We start from the raw sequence: 23741 nt of genomic DNA, 5'->3' as shown, positions 1-23741 counted from the left end.
CTTTATCTTATAGAACTCAATATCCCCGTGCTGGGCAAACAGAACAGGTTTTGCAGCCGTTTGAGCTAAGATTTTAAAATTATTCACATAATGAAAACCTATACTTTGTTTCAGGCGAGTTTCCCATTTAAATGCATGTAACAGTGAGAAACGCATTGTCTTGGCGAAATAAAGCGTTTTTGAACAACTTCATATAAATCGCTGTAACTTTTGATAGAAGACTCAGACAAACATGTTTATGGCTTTATCTTATAGAACTCAATATCCCTGTGCTGGGCAAACAGGTTTTGCAGCCGTTTGAGCTAAGATTTTAAAATTATTCACATAATGAAAACCTATACTTTGTTTCAAGCGAGTTTCCCATTTAAATGCATGTAACAGTGAGAAACGCATTGTCTTGGCGAAATAAAGCGTTTTTGAACAACTTCATATAAATCGCTGTAACTTTTGATAGAAGACTCAGACAAACATGTTTATGGCTTTATCTTATAGAACTCAATATCCCCGTGCTGGGCAAACAGGTTTTGCAGCCGTTTGAGCTAAGATTTTAAAATTATTCACATAATGAAAACCTATACTTTGTTTCAGGTGAGTTTCCCATTCAAATGCATGTAACAGTGAGAAACGCATTGTCTTGGCGAAATAAAGCGTTTTTGTACAACTTCATATAAATCGCTGTAACTTTTGATAGAAGACTCAGACAAACATGTTTATGGCTTTATCTTATAGAACTCAATATCCCCGTGCTGGGCAAACAGAACAGGTTTTGCAGCCGTTTGAGCTAAGATTTTAAAATTATTCACATAATGAAAACCTATACTTTGTTTCAGGCGAGTTTCCCATTCAAATGCATGTAACAGTGAGAAACGCATTGTCTTGGCGAAATAAAGCGTTTTTGAACAACTTCATATAAATCGCTGTAACTTTTGATAGAAGACTCAGACAAACATGTTTATGGCTTTACCTTATAGAACTCAATATCCCTGTGCTGGGCAAACAGGTTTTGCAGCCGTTTGAGCTAAGATTTTAAAATTATTCACATAATGAAAACCTATACTTTGTTTCAGGCGAGTTTCCCATTCAAATGCATGTAACAGTGAGAAACGCATTGTCTTGGCGAAATAAAGCGTTTTTGTACAACTTCATATAAATCGCTGTAACTTTTGATAGAAGACTCAGACAAACATGTTTATGGCTTTATCTTATAGAACTCAATATGCCCGTGCTGGGCAAACAGGTTTTGCAGCCGTTTGAGCTAAGATTTTAAAATTATTCACATAATGAAAACCTATACTTTGTCTCAGGCGAGTTTCCCATTCAAATGCATGTAACAGTGAGAAATGCACTGTCTTGGCGAAAGATAGCGTTTTTGTACAACTTCATATAAATCGCTGTAACTTTTGATAGAAGACTCAGACAAACATGTTTATGGCTTTATCTTATAGAACTCAATATCCCCGTGCTGGGCAAACAGAACAGGTTTTGCAGCCGTTTGAGCTAAGATTTTAAAATTATTCACATAATGAAAACCTATACTTTGTTTCAGGCGAGTTTCCCATTCAAATGCATGTAACAGTGAGAAACGCATTGTCTTGGCGAAATAAAGCGTTTTTGAACAACTTCATATAAATCGCTGTAACTTTTGATAGAAGACTCAGACAAACATGTTTATGGCTTTATCTTATAGAACTCAATATCCCCGTGCTGGGCAAACAGAACAGGTTTTGCAGCCGTTTGAGCTAAGATTTTAAAATTATTCACATAATGAAAACCTATACTTTGTTTCAGGCGAGTTTCCCATTCAAATGCATGTAACAGTGAGAAACGCATTGTCTTGGCGAAATAAAGCGTTTTTGAACAACTTCATATAAATCGCTGTAACTTTTGATAGAAGACTCAGACAAACATGTTTATGGCTTTACCTTATAGAACTCAATATCCCTGTGCTGGGCAAACAGGTTTTGCAGCCGTTTGAGCTAAGATTTTAAAATTATTCACATAATGAAAACCTATACTTTGTCTCAGGCGAGTTTCCCATTCAAATGCATGTAACAGTGAGAAATGCACTGTCTTGGCGAAAGAAAGCGTTTTTGTACAACTTCATATAAATCGCTGTAACTTTTGATAGAAGACTCAGACAAACATGTTTATGGCTTTATCTTATAGAACTCAATATCCCCATGCTGGGCAAACAGAACAGGTTTTGCAGCCGTTTGAGCTAAGATTTTAAAATTATTCACATAATGAAAACCTATACTTTGTTTCAGGCGAGTTTCCCATTCAAATGCATGTAACAGTGAGAAACGCATTGTCTTGGCGAAATAAAGCGTTTTTGAACAACTTCATATAAATCGCTGTAACTTTTGATAGAAGACTCAGACAAACATGTTTATGGCTTTATCTTATAGAACTCAATATCCCCGTGCTGGGCAAACAGAACAGGTTTTGCAGCCGTTTGAGCTAAGATTTTAAAATTATTCACATAATGAAAACCTATACTTTGTTTCAGGCGAGTTTCCCATTCAAATGCATGTAACAGTGAGAAACGCATTGTCTTGGCGAAATAAAGCGTTTTTGAACAACTTCATATAAATCGCTGTAACTTTTGATAGAAGACTCAGACAAACATGTTTATGGCTTTATCTTATAGAACTCAATATCCCCGTGCTGGGCAAACAGAACAGGTTTTGCAGCCGTTTGAGCTAAGATTTTAAAATTGTTCACATAATGAAAACCTATACTTTGTTTCAGGCGAGTTTCCCATTTAAATGCATGTAACAGTGAGAAACGCATTGTCTTGGCGAAATAAAGCGTTTTTGAACAACTTCATATAAATCGCTGTAACTTTTGATAGAAGACTCAGACAAACATGTTTATGGCTTTATCTTATAGAACTCAATATCCCTGTGCTGGGCAAACAGGTTTTGCAGCCGTTTGAGCTAAGATTTTAAAATTATTCACATAATGAAAACCTATACTTTGTTTCAGGCGAGTTTCCCATTTAAATGCATGTAACAGTGAGAAACGCATTGTCTTGGCGAAATAAAGCGTTTTTGAACAACTTCATATAAATCGCTGTAACTTTTGATAGAAGACTCAGACAAACATGTTTATGGCTTTATCTTATAGAACTCAATATCCCCGTGCTGGGCAAACAGGTTTTGCAGCCGTTTGAGCTAAGATTTTAAAATTATTCACATAATGAAAACCTATACTTTGTTTCAGGTGAGTTTCCCATTCAAATGCATGTAACAGTGAGAAACGCATTGTCTTGGCGAAATAAAGCGTTTTTGTACAACTTCATATAAATCGCTGTAACTTTTGATAGAAGACTCAGACAAACATGTTTATGGCTTTATCTTATAGAACTCAATATCCCCGTGCTGGGCAAACAGAACAGGTTTTGCAGCCGTTTGAGCTAAGATTTTAAAATTATTCACATAATGAAAACCTATACTTTGTTTCAGGCGAGTTTCCCATTCAAATGCATGTAACAGTGAGAAACGCATTGTCTTGGCGAAATAAAGCGTTTTTGAACAACTTCATATAAATCGCTGTAACTTTTGATAGAAGACTCAGACAAACATGTTTATGGCTTTACCTTATAGAACTCAATATCCCTGTGCTGGGCAAACAGGTTTTGCAGCCGTTTGAGCTAAGATTTTAAAATTATTCACATAATGAAAACCTATACTTTGTCTCAGGCGAGTTTCCCATTCAAATGCATGTAACAGTGAGAAATGCACTGTCTTGGCGAAAGATAGCGTTTTTGTACAACTTCATATAAATCGCTGTAACTTTTGATAGAAGACTCAGACAAACATGTTTATGGCTTTATCTTATAGAACTCAATATCCCCGTGCTGGGCAAACAGAACAGGTTTTGCAGCCGTTTGAGCTAAGATTTTAAAATTATTCACATAATGAAAACCTATACTTTGTTTCAGGCGAGTTTCCCATTCAAATGCATGTAACAGTGAGAAACGCATTGTCTTGGCGAAATAAAGCGTTTTTGAACAACTTCATATAAATCGCTGTAACTTTTGATAGAAGACTCAGACAAACATGTTTATGGCTTTATCTTATAGAACTCAATATCCCCGTGCTGGGCAAACAGAACAGGTTTTGCAGCCGTTTGAGCTAAGATTTTAAAATTATTCACATAATGAAAACCTATACTTTGTTTCAGGCGAGTTTCCCATTCAAATGCATGTAACAGTGAGAAACGCATTGTCTTGGCGAAATAAAGCGTTTTTGAACAACTTCATATAAATCGCTGTAACTTTTGATAGAAGACTCAGACAAACATGTTTATGGCTTTATCTTATAGAACTCAATATCCCCGTGCTGGGCAAACAGGTTTTGCAGCCGTTTGAGCTAAGATTTTAAAATTATTCACATAATGAAAACCTATACTTTGTCTCAGGCGAGTTTCCCATTCAAATGCATGTAACAGTGAGAAATGCACTGTCTTGGCGAAAGAAAGCGTTTTTGTACAACTTCATATAAATCGCTGTAACTTTTGATAGAAGACTCAGACAAACATGTTTATGGCTTTATCTTATAGAACTCAATATCCCTGTGCTGGGCAAACAGGTTTTGCAGCCGTTTGAGCTAAGATTTTAAAATTATTCACATAATGAAAACCTATACTTTGTGTCAGGCGAGTTTCCCATTCAAATGCATGTAACAGTGAGAAACGCATTGTCTTGGCGAAATAAAGCGTTTTTGTACAACTTCATATAAATCGCTGTAACTTTTGATAGAAGACTCAGACAAACATGTTTATGGCTTTATCTTATAGAACTCAATATGCCCGTGCTGGGCAAACAGGTTTTGCAGCCGTTTGAGCTAAGATTTTAAAATTATTCACATAATGAAAACCTATACTTTGTTTCAGGCGAGTTTCCCATTCAAATGCATGTAACAGTGAGAAACGCATTGTCTTGGCGAAATAAAGCGTTTTTGAACAACTTCATATAAATCGCTGTAACTTTTGATAGAAGACTCAGACAAACATGTTTATGGCTTTATCTTATAGAACTCAATATCCCCGTGCTGGGAAAACAGAACAGGTTTTGCAGCCGTTTGAGCTAAGATTTTAAAATTATTCACATAATGAAAACCTATACTTTGTTTCAGGCGAGTTTCCCATTCAAATTCATGTAACAGTGAGAAACGCATTGTCTTGGCGAAATAAAGCGTTTTTGAACAACTTCATATAAATCGCTGTAACTTTTGATAGAAGACTCAGACAAACATGTTTATGGCTTTATCTTATAGAACTCAATATCCCTGTGCTGGGCAAACAGGTTTTGCAGCCGTTTGAGCTAAGATTTTAAAATTATTCACATAATGAAAACCTATACTTTGTTTCAAGCGAGTTTCCCATTTAAATGCATGTAACAGTGAGAAACGCATTGTCTTGGCGAAATAAAGCGTTTTTGAACAACTTCATATAAATCGCTGTAACTTTTGATAGAAGACTCAGACAAACATGTTTATGGCTTTATCTTATAGAACTCAATATCCCCGTGCTGGGCAAACAGGTTTTGCAGCCGTTTGAGCTAAGATTTTAAAATTATTCACATAATGAAAACCTATACTTTGTTTCAGGTGAGTTTCCCATTCAAATGCATGTAACAGTGAGAAACGCATTGTCTTGGCGAAATAAAGCGTTTTTGAACAACTTCATATAAATCGCTGTAACTTTTGATAGAAGACTCAGACAAACATGTTTATGGCTTTACCTTATAGAACTCAATATCCCTGTGCTGGGCAAACAGGTTTTGCAGCCGTTTGAGCTAAGATTTTAAAATTATTCACATAATGAAAACCTATACTTTGTCTCAGGCGAGTTTCCCATTCAAATGCATGTAACAGTGAGAAATGCACTGTCTTGGCGAAAGAAAGCGTTTTTGTACAACTTCATATAAATCGCTGTAACTTTTGATAGAAGACTCAGACAAACATGTTTATGGCTTTATCTTATAGAACTCAATATCCCCATGCTGGGCAAACAGAACAGGTTTTGCAGCCGTTTGAGCTAAGATTTTAAAATTATTCACATAATGAAAACCTATACTTTGTTTCAGGCGAGTTTCCCATTCAAATGCATGTAACAGTGAGAAACGCATTGTCTTGGCGAAATAAAGCGTTTTTGAACAACTTCATATAAATCGCTGTAACTTTTGATAGAAGACTCAGACAAACATGTTTATGGCTTTATCTTATAGAACTCAATATCCCCGTGCTGGGCAAACAGAACAGGTTTTGCAGCCGTTTGAGCTAAGATTTTAAAATTATTCACATAATGAAAACCTATACTTTGTTTCAGGCGAGTTTCCCATTCAAATGCATGTAACAGTGAGAAACGCATTGTCTTGGCGAAATAAAGCGTTTTTGAACAACTTCATATAAATCGCTGTAACTTTTGATAGAAGACTCAGACAAACATGTTTATGGCTTTATCTTATAGAACTCAATATCCCCGTGCTGGGCAAACAGAACAGGTTTTGCAGCCGTTTGAGCTAAGATTTTAAAATTATTCACATAATGAAAACCTATACTTTGTTTCAGGCGAGTTTCCCATTTAAATGCATGTAACAGTGAGAAACGCATTGTCTTGGCGAAATAAAGCGTTTTTGAACAACTTCATATAAATCGCTGTAACTTTTGATAGAAGACTCAGACAAACATGTTTATGGCTTTATCTTATAGAACTCAATATCCCTGTGCTGGGCAAACAGGTTTTGCAGCCGTTTGAGCTAAGATTTTAAAATTATTCACATAATGAAAACCTATACTTTGTTTCAAGCGAGTTTCCCATTTAAATGCATGTAACAGTGAGAAACGCATTGTCTTGGCGAAATAAAGCGTTTTTGAACAACTTCATATAAATCGCTGTAACTTTTGATAGAAGACTCAGACAAACATGTTTATGGCTTTATCTTATAGAACTCAATATCCCCGTGCTGGGCAAACAGGTTTTGCAGCCGTTTGAGCTAAGATTTTAAAATTATTCACATAATGAAAACCTATACTTTGTTTCAGGTGAGTTTCCCATTCAAATGCATGTAACAGTGAGAAACGCATTGTCTTGGCGAAATAAAGCGTTTTTGTACAACTTCATATAAATCGCTGTAACTTTTGATAGAAGACTCAGACAAACATGTTTATGGCTTTATCTTATAGAACTCAATATCCCCGTGCTGGGCAAACAGAACAGGTTTTGCAGCCGTTTGAGCTAAGATTTTAAAATTATTCACATAATGAAAACCTATACTTTGTTTCAGGCGAGTTTCCCATTCAAATGCATGTAACAGTGAGAAACGCATTGTCTTGGCGAAATAAAGCGTTTTTGAACAACTTCATATAAATCGCTGTAACTTTTGATAGAAGACTCAGACAAACATGTTTATGGCTTTACCTTATAGAACTCAATATCCCTGTGCTGGGCAAACAGGTTTTGCAGCCGTTTGAGCTAAGATTTTAAAATTATTCACATAATGAAAACCTATACTTTGTTTCAGGCGAGTTTCCCATTCAAATGCATGTAACAGTGAGAAACGCATTGTCTTGGCGAAATAAAGCGTTTTTGAACAACTTCATATAAATCGCTGTAACTTTTGATAGAAGACTCAGACAAACATGTTTATGGCTTTATCTTATAGAACTCAATATCCCCGTGCTGGGCAAACAGAACAGGTTTTGCAGCCGTTTGAGCTAAGATTTTAAAATTATTCACATAATGAAAACCTATACTTTGTTTCAGGCGAGTTTCCCATTCAAATGCATGTAACAGTGAGAAACGCATTGTCTTGGCGAAATAAAGCGTTTTTGAACAACTTCATATAAATCACTGTAACTTTTGATAGAAGACTCAGACAAACATGTTTATGGCTTTACCTTATAGAACTCAATATCCCTGTGCTGGGCAAACAGGTTTTGCAGCCGTTTGAGCTAAGATTTTAAAATTATTCACATAATGAAAACCTATACTTTGTCTCAGGCGAGTTTCCCATTCAAATGCATGTAACAGTGAGAAATGCACTGTCTTGGCGAAAGAAAGCGTTTTTGTACAACTTCATATAAATCGCTGTAACTTTTGATAGAAGACTCAGACAAACATGTTTATGGCTTTATCTTATAGAACTCAATATCCCCGTGCTGGGCAAACAGAACAGGTTTTGCAGCCGTTTGAGCTAAGATTTTAAAATTATTCACATAATGAAAACCTATACTTTGTCTCAGGCGAGTTTCCCATTCAAATGCATGTAACAGTGAGAAACGCATTGTCTTGGCGAAATAAAGCGTTTTTGAACAACTTCATATAAATCGCTGTAACTTTTGATAGAAGACTCAGACAAACATGTTTATGGCTTTATCTTATAGAACTCAATATCCCCGTGCTGGGCAAACAGAACAGGTTTTGCAGCCGTTTGAGCTAAGATTTTAAAATTATTCACATAATGAAAACCTATACTTTGTTTCAGGCGAGTTTCCCATTCAAATGCATGTAACAGTGAGAAACGCATTGTCTTGGCGAAATAAAGCGTTTTTGAACAACTTCATATAAATCGCTGTAACTTTTGATAGAAGACTCAGACAAACATGTTTATGGCTTTATCTTATAGAACTCAATATCCCCGTGCTGGGCAAACAGGTTTTGCAGCCGTTTGAGCTAAGATTTTAAAATTATTCACATAATGAAAACCTATACTTTGTCTCAGGCGAGTTTCCCATTCAAATGCATGTAACAGTGAGAAATGCACTGTCTTGGCGAAAGAAAGCGTTTTTGTACAACTTCATATAAATCGCTGTAACTTTTGATAGAAGACTCAGACAAACATGTTTATGGCTTTATCTTATAGAACTCAATATCCCTGTGCTGGGCAAACAGGTTTTGCAGCCGTTTGAGCTAAGATTTTAAAATTATTCACATAATGAAAACCTATACTTTGTTTCAGGCGAGTTTCCCATTCAAATGCATGTAACAGTGAGAAACGCATTGTCTTGGCGAAATAAAGCGTTTTTGAACAACTTCATATAAATCGCTGTAACTTTTGATAGAAGACTCAGACAAACATGTTTATGGCTTTATCTTATAGAACTCAATATCCCCGTGCTGGGAAAACAGAACAGGTTTTGCAGCCGTTTGAGCTAAGATTTTAAAATTATTCACATAATGAAAACCTATACTTTGTTTCAAGCGAGTTTCCCATTTAAATGCATGTAACAGTGAGAAACGCATTGTCTTGGCGAAATAAAGCGTTTTTGAACAACTTCATATAAATCGCTGTAACTTTTGATAGAAGACTCAGACAAACATGTTTATGGCTTTATCTTATAGAACTCAATATCCCCGTGCTGGGCAAACAGGTTTTGCAGCCGTTTGAGCTAAGATTTTAAAATTATTCACATAATGAAAACCTATACTTTGTTTCAGGTGAGTTTCCCATTCAAATGCATGTAACAGTGAGAAACGCATTGTCTTGGCGAAATAAAGCGTTTTTGAACAACTTCATATAAATCGCTGTAACTTTTGATAGAAGACTCAGACAAACATGTTTATGGCTTTACCTTATAGAACTCAATATCCCTGTGCTGGGCAAACAGGTTTTGCAGCCGTTTGAGCTAAGATTTTAAAATTATTCACATAATGAAAACCTATACTTTGTCTCAGGCGAGTTTCCCATTCAAATGCATGTAACAGTGAGAAATGCACTGTCTTGGCGAAAGAAAGCGTTTTTGTACAACTTCATATAAATCGCTGTAACTTTTGATAGAAGACTCAGACAAACATGTTTATGGCTTTATCTTATAGAACTCAATATCCCCATGCTGGGCAAACAGAACAGGTTTTGCAGCCGTTTGAGCTAAGATTTTAAAATTATTCACATAATGAAAACCTATACTTTGTTTCAGGCGAGTTTCCCATTCAAATGCATGTAACAGTGAGAAACGCATTGTCTTGGCGAAATAAAGCGTTTTTGAACAACTTCATATAAATCGCTGTAACTTTTGATAGAAGACTCAGACAAACATGTTTATGGCTTTATCTTATAGAACTCAATATCCCCGTGCTGGGCAAACAGAACAGGTTTTGCAGCCGTTTGAGCTAAGATTTTAAAATTATTCACATAATGAAAACCTATACTTTGTTTCAGGCGAGTTTCCCATTCAAATGCATGTAACAGTGAGAAACGCATTGTCTTGGCGAAATAAAGCGTTTTTGAACAACTTCATATAAATCGCTGTAACTTTTGATAGAAGACTCAGACAAACATGTTTATGGCTTTATCTTATAGAACTCAATATCCCCGTGCTGGGCAAACAGAACAGGTTTTGCAGCCGTTTGAGCTAAGATTTTAAAATTATTCACATAATGAAAACCTATACTTTGTTTCAGGCGAGTTTCCCATTTAAATGCATGTAACAGTGAGAAACGCATTGTCTTGGCGAAATAAAGCGTTTTTGAACAACTTCATATAAATCGCTGTAACTTTTGATAGAAGACTCAGACAAACATGTTTATGGCTTTATCTTATAGAACTCAATATCCCTGTGCTGGGCAAACAGGTTTTGCAGCCGTTTGAGCTAAGATTTTAAAATTATTCACATAATGAAAACCTATACTTTGTCTCAGGCGAGTTTCCCATTCAAATGCATGTAACAGTGAGAAATGCACTGTCTTGGCGAAAGATAGCGTTTTTGTACAACTTCATATAAATCGCTGTAACTTTTGATAGAAGACTCAGACAAACATGTTTATGGCTTTATCTTATAGAACTCAATATCCCCGTGCTGGGCAAACAGAACAGGTTTTGCAGCCGTTTGAGCTAAGATTTTAAAATTATTCACATAATGAAAACCTATACTTTGTTTCAGGCGAGTTTCCCATTCAAATGCATGTAACAGTGAGAAACGCATTGTCTTGGCGAAATAAAGCGTTTTTGAACAACTTCATATAAATCGCTGTAACTTTTGATAGAAGACTCAGACAAACATGTTTATGGCTTTACCTTATAGAACTCAATATCCCTGTGCTGGGCAAACAGGTTTTGCAGCCGTTTGAGCTAAGATTTTAAAATTATTCACATAATGAAAACCTATACTTTGTTTCAGGCGAGTTTCCCATTCAAATGCATGTAACAGTGAGAAACGCATTGTCTTGGCGAAATAAAGCGTTTTTGAACAACTTCATATAAATCGCTGTAACTTTTGATAGAAGACTCAGACAAACATGTTTATGGCTTTATCTTATAGAACTCAATATCCCCGTGCTGGGCAAACAGAACAGGTTTTGCAGCCGTTTGAGCTAAGATTTTAAAATTATTCACATAATGAAAACCTATACTTTGTTTCAGGCGAGTTTCCCATTCAAATGCATGTAACAGTGAGAAACGCATTGTCTTGGCGAAATAAAGCGTTTTTGAACAACTTCATATAAATCGCTGTAACTTTTGATAGAAGACTCAGACAAACATGTTTATGGCTTTACCTTATAGAACTCAATATCCCTGTGCTGGGCAAACAGGTTTTGCAGCCGTTTGAGCTAAGATTTTAAAATTATTCACATAATGAAAACCTATACTTTGTCTCAGGCGAGTTTCCCATTCAAATGCATGTAACAGTGAGAAATGCACTGTCTTGGCGAAAGAAAGCGTTTTTGTACAACTTCATATAAATCGCTGTAACTTTTGATAGAAGACTCAGACAAACATGTTTATGGCTTTATCTTATAGAACTCAATATCCCCGTGCTGGGCAAACAGAACAGGTTTTGCAGCCGTTTGAGCTAAGATTTTAAAATTATTCACATAATGAAAACCTATACTTTGTCTCAGGCGAGTTTCCCATTCAAATGCATGTAACAGTGAGAAACGCATTGTCTTGGCGAAATAAAGCGTTTTTGAACAACTTCATATAAATCGCTGTAACTTTTGATAGAAGACTCAGACAAACATGTTTATGGCTTTATCTTATAGAACTCAATATCCCCGTGCTGGGCAAACAGAACAGGTTTTGCAGCCGTTTGAGCTAAGATTTTAAAATTATTCACATAATGAAAACCTATACTTTGTTTCAGGCGAGTTTCCCATTCAAATGCATGTAACAGTGAGAAACGCATTGTCTTGGCGAAATAAAGCGTTTTTGAACAACTTCATATAAATCGCTGTAACTTTTGATAGAAGACTCAGACAAACATGTTTATGGCTTTATCTTATAGAACTCAATATCCCCGTGCTGGGCAAACAGGTTTTGCAGCCGTTTGAGCTAAGATTTTAAAATTATTCACATAATGAAAACCTATACTTTGTCTCAGGCGAGTTTCCCATTCAAATGCATGTAACAGTGAGAAACGCACTGTCTTGGCGAAAGAAAGCGTTTTTGTACAACTTCATATAAATCGCTGTAACTTTTGATAGAAGACTCAGACAAACATGTTTATGGCTTTATCTTATAGAACTCAATATCCCTGTGCTGGGCAAACAGGTTTTGCAGCCGTTTGAGCTAAGATTTTAAAATTATTCACATAATGAAAACCTATACTTTGTGTCAGGCGAGTTTCCCATTCAAATGCATGTAACAGTGAGAAACGCATTGTCTTGGCGAAATAAAGCGTTTTTGTACAACTTCATATAAATCGCTGTAACTTTTGATAGAAGACTCAGACAAACATGTTTATGGCTTTATCTTATAGAACTCAATATGCCCGTGCTGGGCAAACAGGTTTTGCAGCCGTTTGAGCTAAGATTTTAAAATTATTCACATAATGAAAACCTATACTTTGTTTCAGGCGAGTTTCCCATTCAAATGCATGTAACAGTGAGAAACGCATTGTCTTGGCGAAATAAAGCGTTTTTGAACAACTTCATATAAATCGCTGTAACTTTTGATAGAAGACTCAGACAAACATGTTTATGGCTTTATCTTATAGAACTCAATATCCCCGTGCTGGGAAAACAGAACAGGTTTTGCAGCCGTTTGAGCTAAGATTTTAAAATTATTCACATAATGAAAACCTATACTTTGTTTCAGGCGAGTTTCCCATTCAAATTCATGTAACAGTGAGAAACGCATTGTCTTGGCGAAATAAAGCGTTTTTGAACAACTTCATATAAATCGCTGTAACTTTTGATAGAAGACTCAGACAAACATGTTTATGGCTTTATCTTATAGAACTCAATATCCCTGTGCTGGGCAAACAGGTTTTGCAGCCGTTTGAGCTAAGATTTTAAAATTATTCACATAATGAAAACCTATACTTTGTTTCAAGCGAGTTTCCCATTTAAATGCATGTAACAGTGAGAAACGCATTGTCTTGGCGAAATAAAGCGTTTTTGAACAACTTCATATAAATCGCTGTAACTTTTGATAGAAGACTCAGACAAACATGTTTATGGCTTTATCTTATAGAACTCAATATCCCCGTGCTGGGCAAACAGGTTTTGCAGCCGTTTGAGCTAAGATTTTAAAATTATTCACATAATGAAAACCTATACTTTGTTTCAGGTGAGTTTCCCATTCAAATGCATGTAACAGTGAGAAACGCATTGTCTTGGCGAAATAAAGCGTTTTTGTACAACTTCATATAAATCGCTGTAACTTTTGATAGAAGACTCAGACAAACATGTTTATGGCTTTATCTTATAGAACTCAATATCCCCGTGCTGGGCAAACAGAACAGGTTTTGCAGCCGTTTGAGCTAAGATTTTAAAATTATTCACATAATGAAAACCTATACTTTGTTTCAGGCGAGTTTCCCATTCAAATGCATGTAACAGTGAGAAACGCATTGTCTTGGCGAAATAAAGCGTTTTTGAACAACTTCATATAAATCGCTGTAACTTTTGATAGAAGACTCAGACAAACATGTTTATGGCTTTACCTTATAGAACTCAATATCCCTGTGCTGGGCAAACAGGTTTTGCAGCCGTTTGAGCTAAGATTTTAAAATTATTCACATAATGAAAACCTATACTTTGTTTCAGGCGAGTTTCCCATTCAAATGCATGTAACAGTGAGAAACGCATTGTCTTGGCGAAATAAAGCGTTTTTGTACAACTTCATATAAATCGCTGTAACTTTTGATAGAAGACTCAGACAAACATGTTTATGGCTTTATCTTATAGAACTCAATATGCCCGTGCTGGGCAAACAGGTTTTGCAGCCGTTTGAGCTAAGATTTTAAAATTATTCACATAATGAAAACCTATACTTTGTCTCAGGCGAGTTTCCCATTCAAATGCATGTAACAGTGAGAAATGCACTGTCTTGGCGAAAGAAAGCGTTTTTGTACAACTTCATATAAATCGCTGTAACTTTTGATAGAAGACTCAGACAAACATGTTTATGGCTTTATCTTATAGAACTCAATATGCCCGTGCTGGGCAAACAGAACAGGTTTTGCAGCCGTTTGAGCTAAGATTTTAAAATTATTCACATAATGAAAACCTATACTTTGTTTCAGGCGAGTTTCCCATTCAAATGCATGTAACAGTGAGAAACGCATTGTCTTGGCGAAATAAAGCGTTTTTGAACAACTTCATATAAATCGCTGTAACTTTTGATAGAAGACTCAGACAAACATGTTTATGGCTTTACCTTATAGAACTCAATATCCCTGTGCTGGGCAAACAGGTTTTGCAGCCGTTTGAGCTAAGATTTTAAAATTATTCACATAATGAAAACCTATACTTTGTTTCAGGCGAGTTTCCCATTCAAATGCATGTAACAGTGAGAAACGCATTGTCTTGGCGAAATAAAGCGTTTTTGAACAACTTCATATAAATCGCTGTAACTTTTGATAGAAGACTCAGACAAACATGTTTATGGCTTTACCTTATAGAACTCAATATCCCTGTGCTGGGCAAACAGGTTTTGCAGCCGTTTGAGCTAAGATTTTAAAATTATTCACATAATGAAAACCTATACTTTGTCTCAGGCGAGTTTCCCATTCAAATGCATGTAACAGTGAGAAATGCACTGTCTTGGCGAAAGAAAGCGTTTTTGTACAACTTCATATAAATCGCTGTAACTTTTGATAGAAGACTCAGACAAACATGTTTATGGCTTTATCTTATAGAACTCAATATCCCCGTGCTGGGCAAACAGAACAGGTTTTGCAGCCGTTTGAGCTAAGATTTTAAAATTATTCACATAATGAAAACCTATACTTTGTCTCAGGCGAGTTTCCCATTCAAATGCATGTAACAGTGAGAAACGCATTGTCTTGGCGAAATAAAGCGTTTTTGAACAACTTCATATAAATCGCTGTAACTTTTGATAGAAGACTCAGACAAACATGTTTATGGCTTTATCTTATAGAACTCAATATCCCCGTGCTGGGCAAACAGAACAGGTTTTGCAGCCGTTTGAGCTAAGATTTTAAAATTATTCACATAATGAAAACCTATACTTTGTTTCAGGCGAGTTTCCCATTCAAATGCATGTAACAGTGAGAAACGCATTGTCTTGGCGAAATAAAGCGTTTTTGAACAACTTCATATAAATCGCTGTAACTTTTGATAGAAGACTCAGACAAACATGTTTATGGCTTTATCTTATAGAACTCAATATCCCCGTGCTGGGCAAACAGGTTTTGCAGCCGTTTGAGCTAAGATTTTAAAATTATTCACATAATGAAAACCTATACTTTGTCTCAGGCGAGTTTCCCATTCAAATGCATGTAACAGTGAGAAATGCACTGTCTTGGCGAAAGAAAGCGTTTTTGTACAACTTCATATAAATCGCTGTAACTTTTGATAGAAGACTCAGACAAACATGTTTATGGCTTTATCTTATAGAACTCAATATCCCTGTGCTGGGCAAACAGGTTTTGCAGCCGTTTGAGCTAAGATTTTAAAATTATTCACATAATGAAAACCTATACTTTGTTTCAGGCGAGTTTCCCATTCAAATGCATGTAACAGTGAGAAACGCATTGTCTTGGCGAAATAAAGCGTTTTTGAACAACTTCATATAAATCGCTGTAACTTTTGATAGAAGACTCAGACAAACATGTTTATGGCTTTATCTTATAGAACTCAATATCCCCGTGCTGGGAAAACAGGTTTTGCAGCCGTTTGAGCTAAGATTTTAAAATTATTCACATAATGAAAACCTATACTTTGTTTCAGGCGAGTTTCCCATTCAAATGCATGTAACAGTGAGAAACGCATTGTCTTGGCGAAATAAAGCGTTTTTGAACAACTTCATATAAATCGCTGTAACTTTTGATAGAAGACTCAGACAAACATGTTTATGGCTTTATCTTATAGAACTCAATATCCCCGTGCTGGGAAAACAGAACAGGTTTTGCAGCCGTTTGAGCTAAGATTTTAAAATTATTCACATAATGAAAACCTATACTTTGTTTCAGGCGAGTTTCCCATTCAAATGCATGTAACAGTGAGAAACGCATTGTCTTGGCGAAATAAAGCGTTTTTGAACAACTTCATATAAATCGCTGTAACTTTTGATAGAAGACTCAGACAAACATGTTTATGGCTTTATCTTATAGAACTCAATATCCCCGTGCTGGGCAAACAGAACAGGTTTTGCAGCCGTTTGAGCTAAGATTTTAAAATTATTCACATAATGAAAACCTATACTTTGTCTCAGGCGAGTTTCCCATTCAAATGCATGTAACAGTGAGAAATGCACTGTCTTGGCGAAAGAAAGCGTTTTTGTACAACTTCATATAAATCGCTGTAACTTTTGATAGAAGACTCAGACAAACATGTTTATGGCTTTATCTTATAGAACTCAATATCCCCGTGCTGGGCAAACAGAACAGGTTTTGCAGCCGTTTGAGCTAAGATTTTAAAATTATTCACATAATGAAAACCTATACTTTGTTTCAGGTGAGTTTCCCATTCAAATGCATGTAACAGTGAGAAACGCATTGTCTTGGCGAAATAAAGCGTTTTTGTACAACTTCATATAAATCGCTGTAACTTTTGATAGAAGACTCAGACAAACATGTTTATGGCTTTATCTTATAGAACTCAATATCCCTGTGCTGGGCAAACAGGTTTTGCAGCCATTTGAGCTAAGATTTTAAAATTATTCACATAATGAAAACCTATACTTTGTTTCAGGCGAGTTTCCCATTCAAATGCATGTAACAGTGAGAAACGCATTGTCTTGGCGAAATAAAGCGTTTTTGAACAACTTCATATAAATCGCTGTAACTTTTGATAGAAGACTCAGACAAACATGTTTATGGCTTTATCTTATAGAACTCAATATCCCCGTGCTGGGCAAACAGGTTTTGCAGCCGTTTGAGCTAAGATTTTAAAATTATTCACATAATGAAAACCTATACTTTGTTTCAGGCGAGTTTCCCATTCAAATGCATGTAACAGTGAGAAACGCATTGTCTTGGCGAAATAAAGCGTTTTTGTACAACTTCTTATAAATCGCTGTAACTTTTGATAGAAGACTCAGACAAACATGTTTATGGCTTTACCTTATAGAACTCAATATCCCTGTGCTGGGCAAACAGGTTTTGCAGCCGTTTGAGCTAAGATTTTAAAATTATTCACATAATGAAAACCTATACTTTGTTTCAGGCGAGTTTCCCATTCAAATGCATGTAACAGTGAGAAACGCATTGTCTTGGCGAAATAAAGCGTTTTTGTACAACTTCATATAAATCGCTGTAACTTTTGATAGAAGACTCAGACAAACATGTTTATGGCTTTATCTTATAGAACTCAATATGCCCGTGCTGGGCAAACAGGTTTTGCAGCCGTTTGAGCTAAGATTTTAAAATTATTCACATAATGAAAACCTATACTTTGTCTCAGGCGAGTTTCCCATTCAAATGCATGTAACAGTGAGAAATGCACTGTCTTGGCGAAAGAAAGCGTTTTTGTACAACTTCATATAAATCGCTGTAACTTTTGATAGAAGACTCAGACAAACATGTTTATGGCTTTATCTTATAGAACTCAATATGCCCGTGCTGGGCAAACAGGTTTTGCAGCCGTTTGAGCTAAGATTTTAAAATTATTCACATAATGAAAACCTATACTTTGTTTCAGGCGAGTTTCCCATTCAAATGCATGTAACAGTGAGAAACGCATTGTCTTGGCGAAATAAAGCGTTTTTGAACAACTTCATATAAATCGCTGTAACTTTTGATAGAAGACTCAGACAAACATGTTTATGGCTTTATCTTATAGAACTCAATATCCCCGTGCTGGGCAAACAGAACAGGTTTTGCAGCCGTTTGAGCTAAGATTTTAAAATTATTCACATAATGAAAACCTATACTTTGTTTCAGGCGAGTTTCCCATTTAAATGCATGTAACAGTGAGAAACGCATTGTCTTGGCGAAATAAAGCGTTTTTGAACAACTTCATATAAATCGCTGTAACTTTTGATAGAAGACTCAGACAAACATGTTTATGGCTTTATCTTATAGAACTCAATATCCCTGTGCTGGGCAAACAGGTTTTGCAGCCGTTTGAGCTAAGATTTTAAAATTATTCACATAATGAAAACCTATACTTTGTCTCAGGCGAGTTTCCCATTCAAATGCATGTAACAGTGAGAAATGCACTGTCTTGGCGAAAGAAAGCGTTTTTGTACAACTTCATATAAATCGCTGTAACTTTTGATAGAAGACTCAGACAAACATGTTTATGGCTTTATCTTATAGAACTCAATATCCCCGTGCTGGGAAAACAGAACAGGTTTTGCAGCCGTTTGAGCTAAGATTTTAAAATTATTCACATAATGAAAACCTATACTTTGTTTCAGGCGAGTTTCCCATTCAAATGCATGTAACAGTGAGAAACGCATTGTCTTGGCGAAATAAAGCGTTTTTGAACAACTTCATATAAATCGCTGTAACTTTTGATAGAAGACTCAGACAAACATGTTTATGGCTTTATCTTATAGAACTCAATATCCCCGTGCTGGGCAAACAGAACAGGTTTTGCAGCCGTTTGAGCTAAGATTTTAAAATTATTCACATAATGAAAACCTATACTTTGTTTCAGGTGAGTTTCCCATTCAAATGCATGTAACAGTGAGAAACGCATTGTCTTGGCGAAATAAAGCGTTTTTGTACAACTTCATATAAATCGCTGTAACTTTTGATAGAAGACTCAGACAAACATGTTTATGGCTTTATCTTATAGAACTCAATATCCCTGTGCTGGGCAAACAGGTTTTGCAGCCATTTGAGCTAAGATTTTAAAATTATTCACATAATGAAAACCTATACTTTGTTTCAGGCGAGTTTCCCATTCAAATGCATGTAACAGTGAGAAACGCATTGTCTTGGCGAAATAAAGCGTTTTTGAACAACTTCATATAAATCGCTGTAACTTTTGATAGAAGACTCAGACAAACATGTTTATGGCTTTATCTTATAGAACTCAATATCCCCGTGCTGGGCAAACAGGTTTTGCAGCCGTTTGAGCTAAGATTTTAAAATTATTCACATAATGAAAACCTATACTTTGTTTCAGGCGAGTTTCCCATTCAAATGCATGTAACAGTGAGAAACGCATTGTCTTGGCGAAAGAAAGCGTTTTTGTACAACTTCTTATAAATCGCTGTAACTTTTGATAGAAGACTCAGACAAACATGTTTATGGCTTTACCTTATAGAACTCAATATCCCTGTGCTGGGCAAACAGGTTTTGCAGCCGTTTGAGCTAAGATTTTAAAATTATTCACATAATGAAAACCTATACTTTGTTTCAGGCGAGTTTCCCATTCAAATGCATGTAACAGTGAGAAACGCATTGTCTTGGCGAAATAAAGCGTTTTTGTACAACTTCATATAAATCGCTGTAACTTTTGATAGAAGACTCAGACAAACATGTTTATGGCTTTATCTTATAGAACTCAATATGCCCGTGCTGGGCAAACAGGTTTTGCAGCCGTTTGAGCTAAGATTTTAAAATTATTCACATAATGAAAACCTATACTTTGTCTCAGGCGAGTTTCCCATTCAAATGCATGTAACAGTGAGAAATGCACTGTCTTGGCGAAAGAAAGCGTTTTTGTACAACTTCATATAAATCGCTGTAACTTTTGATAGAAGACTCAGACAAACATGTTTATGGCTTTATCTTATAGAACTCAATATCCCCGTGCTGGGCAAACAGGTTTTGCAGCCGTTTGAGCTAAGATTTTAAAATTATTCACATAATGAAAACCTATACTTTGTTTCAGGTGAGTTTCCCATTCAAATGCATGTAACAGTGAGAAATGCACTGTCTTGGCGAAAGAAAGCGTTTTTGTACAACTTCATATAAATCGCTGTAACTTTTGATAGAAGACTCAGACAAACATGTTTATGGCTTTATCTTATAGAACTCAATATGCCCGTGCTGGGCAAACAGGTTTTGCAGCCGTTTGAGCTAAGATTTTAAAATTATTCACATAATGAAAACCTATACTTTGTCTCAGGCGAGTTTCCCATTCAAATGCATGTAACAGTGAGAAATGCACTGTCTTGGCGAAAGAAAGCGTTTTTGTACAACTTCATATAAATCGCTGTAACTTTTGATAGAAGACTCAGACAAACATGTTTATGGCTTTATCTTATAGAACTCAATATCCCCGTGCTGGGCAAACAGGTTTTGCAGCCGTTTGAGCTAAGATTTTAAAATTATTCACATAATGAAAACCTATACTTTGTTTCAGGTGAGTTTCCCATTCAAATGCATGTAACAGTGAGAAACGCATTGTCTTGGCGAAATAAAGCGTTTTTGTACAACTTCATATAAATCGCTGTAACTTTTGATAGAAGACTCAGACAAACATGTTTATGGCTTTATCTTATAGAACTCAATATCCCCGTGCTGGGCAAACAGAACAGGTTTTGCAGCCGTTTGAGCTAAGATTTTAAAATTATTCACATAATGAAAACCTATACTTTGTCTCAGGCGAGTTTCCCATTCAAATGCATGTAACAGTGAGAAATGCACTGTCTTGGCGAAAGAAAGCGTTTTTGTACAACTTCATATAAATCGCTGTAACTTTTGATAGAAGACTCAGACAAACATGTTTATGGCTTTATCTTATAGAACTCAATATCCCTGTGCTGGGCAAACAGGTTTTGCAGCCATTTGAGCTAAGATTTTAAAATTATTCACATAATGAAAACCTATACTTTGTTTCAGGCGAGTTTCCCATTCAAATGCATGTAACAGTGAGAAACGCATTGTCTTGGCGAAATAAAGCGTTTTTGAACAACTTCATATAAATCGCTGTAACTTTTGATAGAAGACTCAGACAAACATGTTTATGGCTTTATCTTATAGAACTCAATATCCCCGTGCTGGGCAAACAGGTTTTGCAGCCGTTTGAGCTAAGATTTTAAAATTATTCACATAATGAAAACCTATACTTTGTTTCAGGTGAGTTTCCCATTCAAATGCATGTAACAGTGAGAAACGCATTGTCTTGGCGAAATAAAGCGTTTTTGAACAACTTCATATAAATCGCTGTAACTTTTGATAGAAGACTCAGACAAACATGTTTATGGCTTTATCTTATAGAACTCAATATCCCCGTGCTGGGCAAACAGAACAGGTTTTGCAGCCGTTTGAGCTAAGATTTTAAAATTATTCACATAATGAAAACCTATACTTTGTCTCAGGCGAGTTTCCCATTCAAATGCATGTAACAGTGAGAAATGCACTGTCTTGGCGAAAGAAAGCGTTTTTGTACAACTTCATATAAATCGCTGTAACTTTTGATAGAAGACTCAGACAAACATGTTTATGGCTTTATCTTATAGAACTCAATATCCCTGTGCTGGGCAAACAGGTTTTGCAGCCGTTTGAGCTAAGATTTTAAAATTATTCACATAATGAAAACCTATACTTTGTTTCAGGCAAGTTTCCCATTCAAATGCATGTAACAGTGAGAAACGCATTGTCTTGGCGAAAGAAAGCGTTTTTGTACAACTTCTTATAAATCGCTGTAACTTTTGATAGAAGACTCAGACAAACATGTTTATGGCTTTACCTTATAGAACTCAATATCCCTGTGCTGGGCAAACAGGTTTTGCAGCCGTTTGAGCTAAGATTTTAAAATTATTCACATAATGAAAACCTATACTTTGTTTCAGGCGAGTTTCCCATTCAAATGCATGTAACAGTGAGAAACGCATTGTCTTGGCGAAATAAAGCGTTTTTGTACAACTTCATATAAATCGCTGTAACTTTTGATAGAAGACTCAGACAAACATGTTTATGGCTTTATCTTATAGAACTCAATATGCCCGTGCTGGGCAAACAGGTTTTGCAGCCGTTTGAGCTAAGATTTTAAAATTATTCACATAATGAAAACCTATACTTTGTCTCAGGCGAGTTTCCCATTCAAATGCATGTAACAGTGAGAAATGCACTGTCTTGGCGAAAGAAAGCGTTTTTGTACAACTTCATATAAATCGCTGTAACTTTTGATAGAAGACTCAGACAAACATGTTTATGGCTTTATCTTATAGAACTCAATATCCCCATGCTGGGCAAACAGAACAGGTTTTGCAGCCGTTTGAGCTAAGATTTTAAAATTATTCACATAATGAAAACCTATACTTTGTTTCAGGCGAGTTTCCCATTCAAATGCATGTAACAGTGAGAAACGCATTGTCTTGGCGAAATAAAGCGTTTTTGAACAACTTCATATAAATCGCTGTAACTTTTGATAGAAGACTCAGACAAACATGTTTATGGCTTTATCTTATAGAACTCAATATCCCCGTGCTGGGCAAACAGAACAGGTTTTGCAGCCGTTTGAGCTAAGATTTTAAAATTATTCACATAATGAAAACCTATACTTTGTCTCAGGCGAGTTTCCCATTCAAATGCATGTAACAGTGAGAAACGCATTGTCTTGGCGAAATAAAGCGTTTTTGAACAACTTCATATAAATCGCTGTAACTTTTGATAGAAGACTCAGACAAACATGTTTATGGCTTTATCTTATAGAACTCAATATCCCCGTGCTGGGCAAACAGAACAGGTTTTGCAGCCGTTTGAGCTAAGATTTTAAAATTATTCACATAATGAAAACCTATACTTTGTTTCAGGCGAGTTTCCCATTTAAATGCATGTAACAGTGAGAAACGCATTGTCTTGGCGAAATAAAGCGTTTTTGAACAACTTCATATAAATCGCTGTAACTTTTGATAGAAGACTCAGACAAACATGTTTATGGCTTTATCTTATAGAACTCAATATCCCCGTGCTGGGCAAACAGGTTTTGCAGCCGTTTGAGCTAAGATTTTAAAATTATTCACATAATGAAAACCTATACTTTGTTTCAGGTGAGTTTCCCATTCAAATGCATGTAACAGTGAGAAACGCATTGTCTTGGCGAAATAAAGCGTTTTTGTACAACTTCATATAAATCGCTGTAACTTTTGATAGAAGACTCAGACAAACATGTTTATGGCTTTATCTTATAGAACTCAATATCCCCGTGCTGGGCAAACAGAACAGGTTTTGCAGCCGTTTGAGCTAAGATTTTAAAATTATTCACATAATGAAAACCTATACTTTGTTTCAGGCGAGTTTCCCATTCAAATGCATGTAACAGTGAGAAACGCATTGTCTTGGCGAAATAAAGCGTTTTTGAACAACTTCATATAAATCGCTGTAACTTTTGATAGAAGACTCAGACAAACATGTTTATGGCTTTACCTTATAGAACTCAATATCCCTGTGCTGGGCAAACAGGTTTTGCAGCCGTTTGAGCTA

This window comes from Rhamphochromis sp. 'chilingali' (assembly GCF_963969265.1).
Source record: "Rhamphochromis sp. 'chilingali' genome assembly, chromosome: 2".
NCBI classification, from domain to species: Eukaryota; Metazoa; Chordata; class Actinopteri; order Cichliformes; family Cichlidae; genus Rhamphochromis; species Rhamphochromis sp. 'chilingali'.
Note: the sequence above shows the minus strand (reverse complement) of the source record.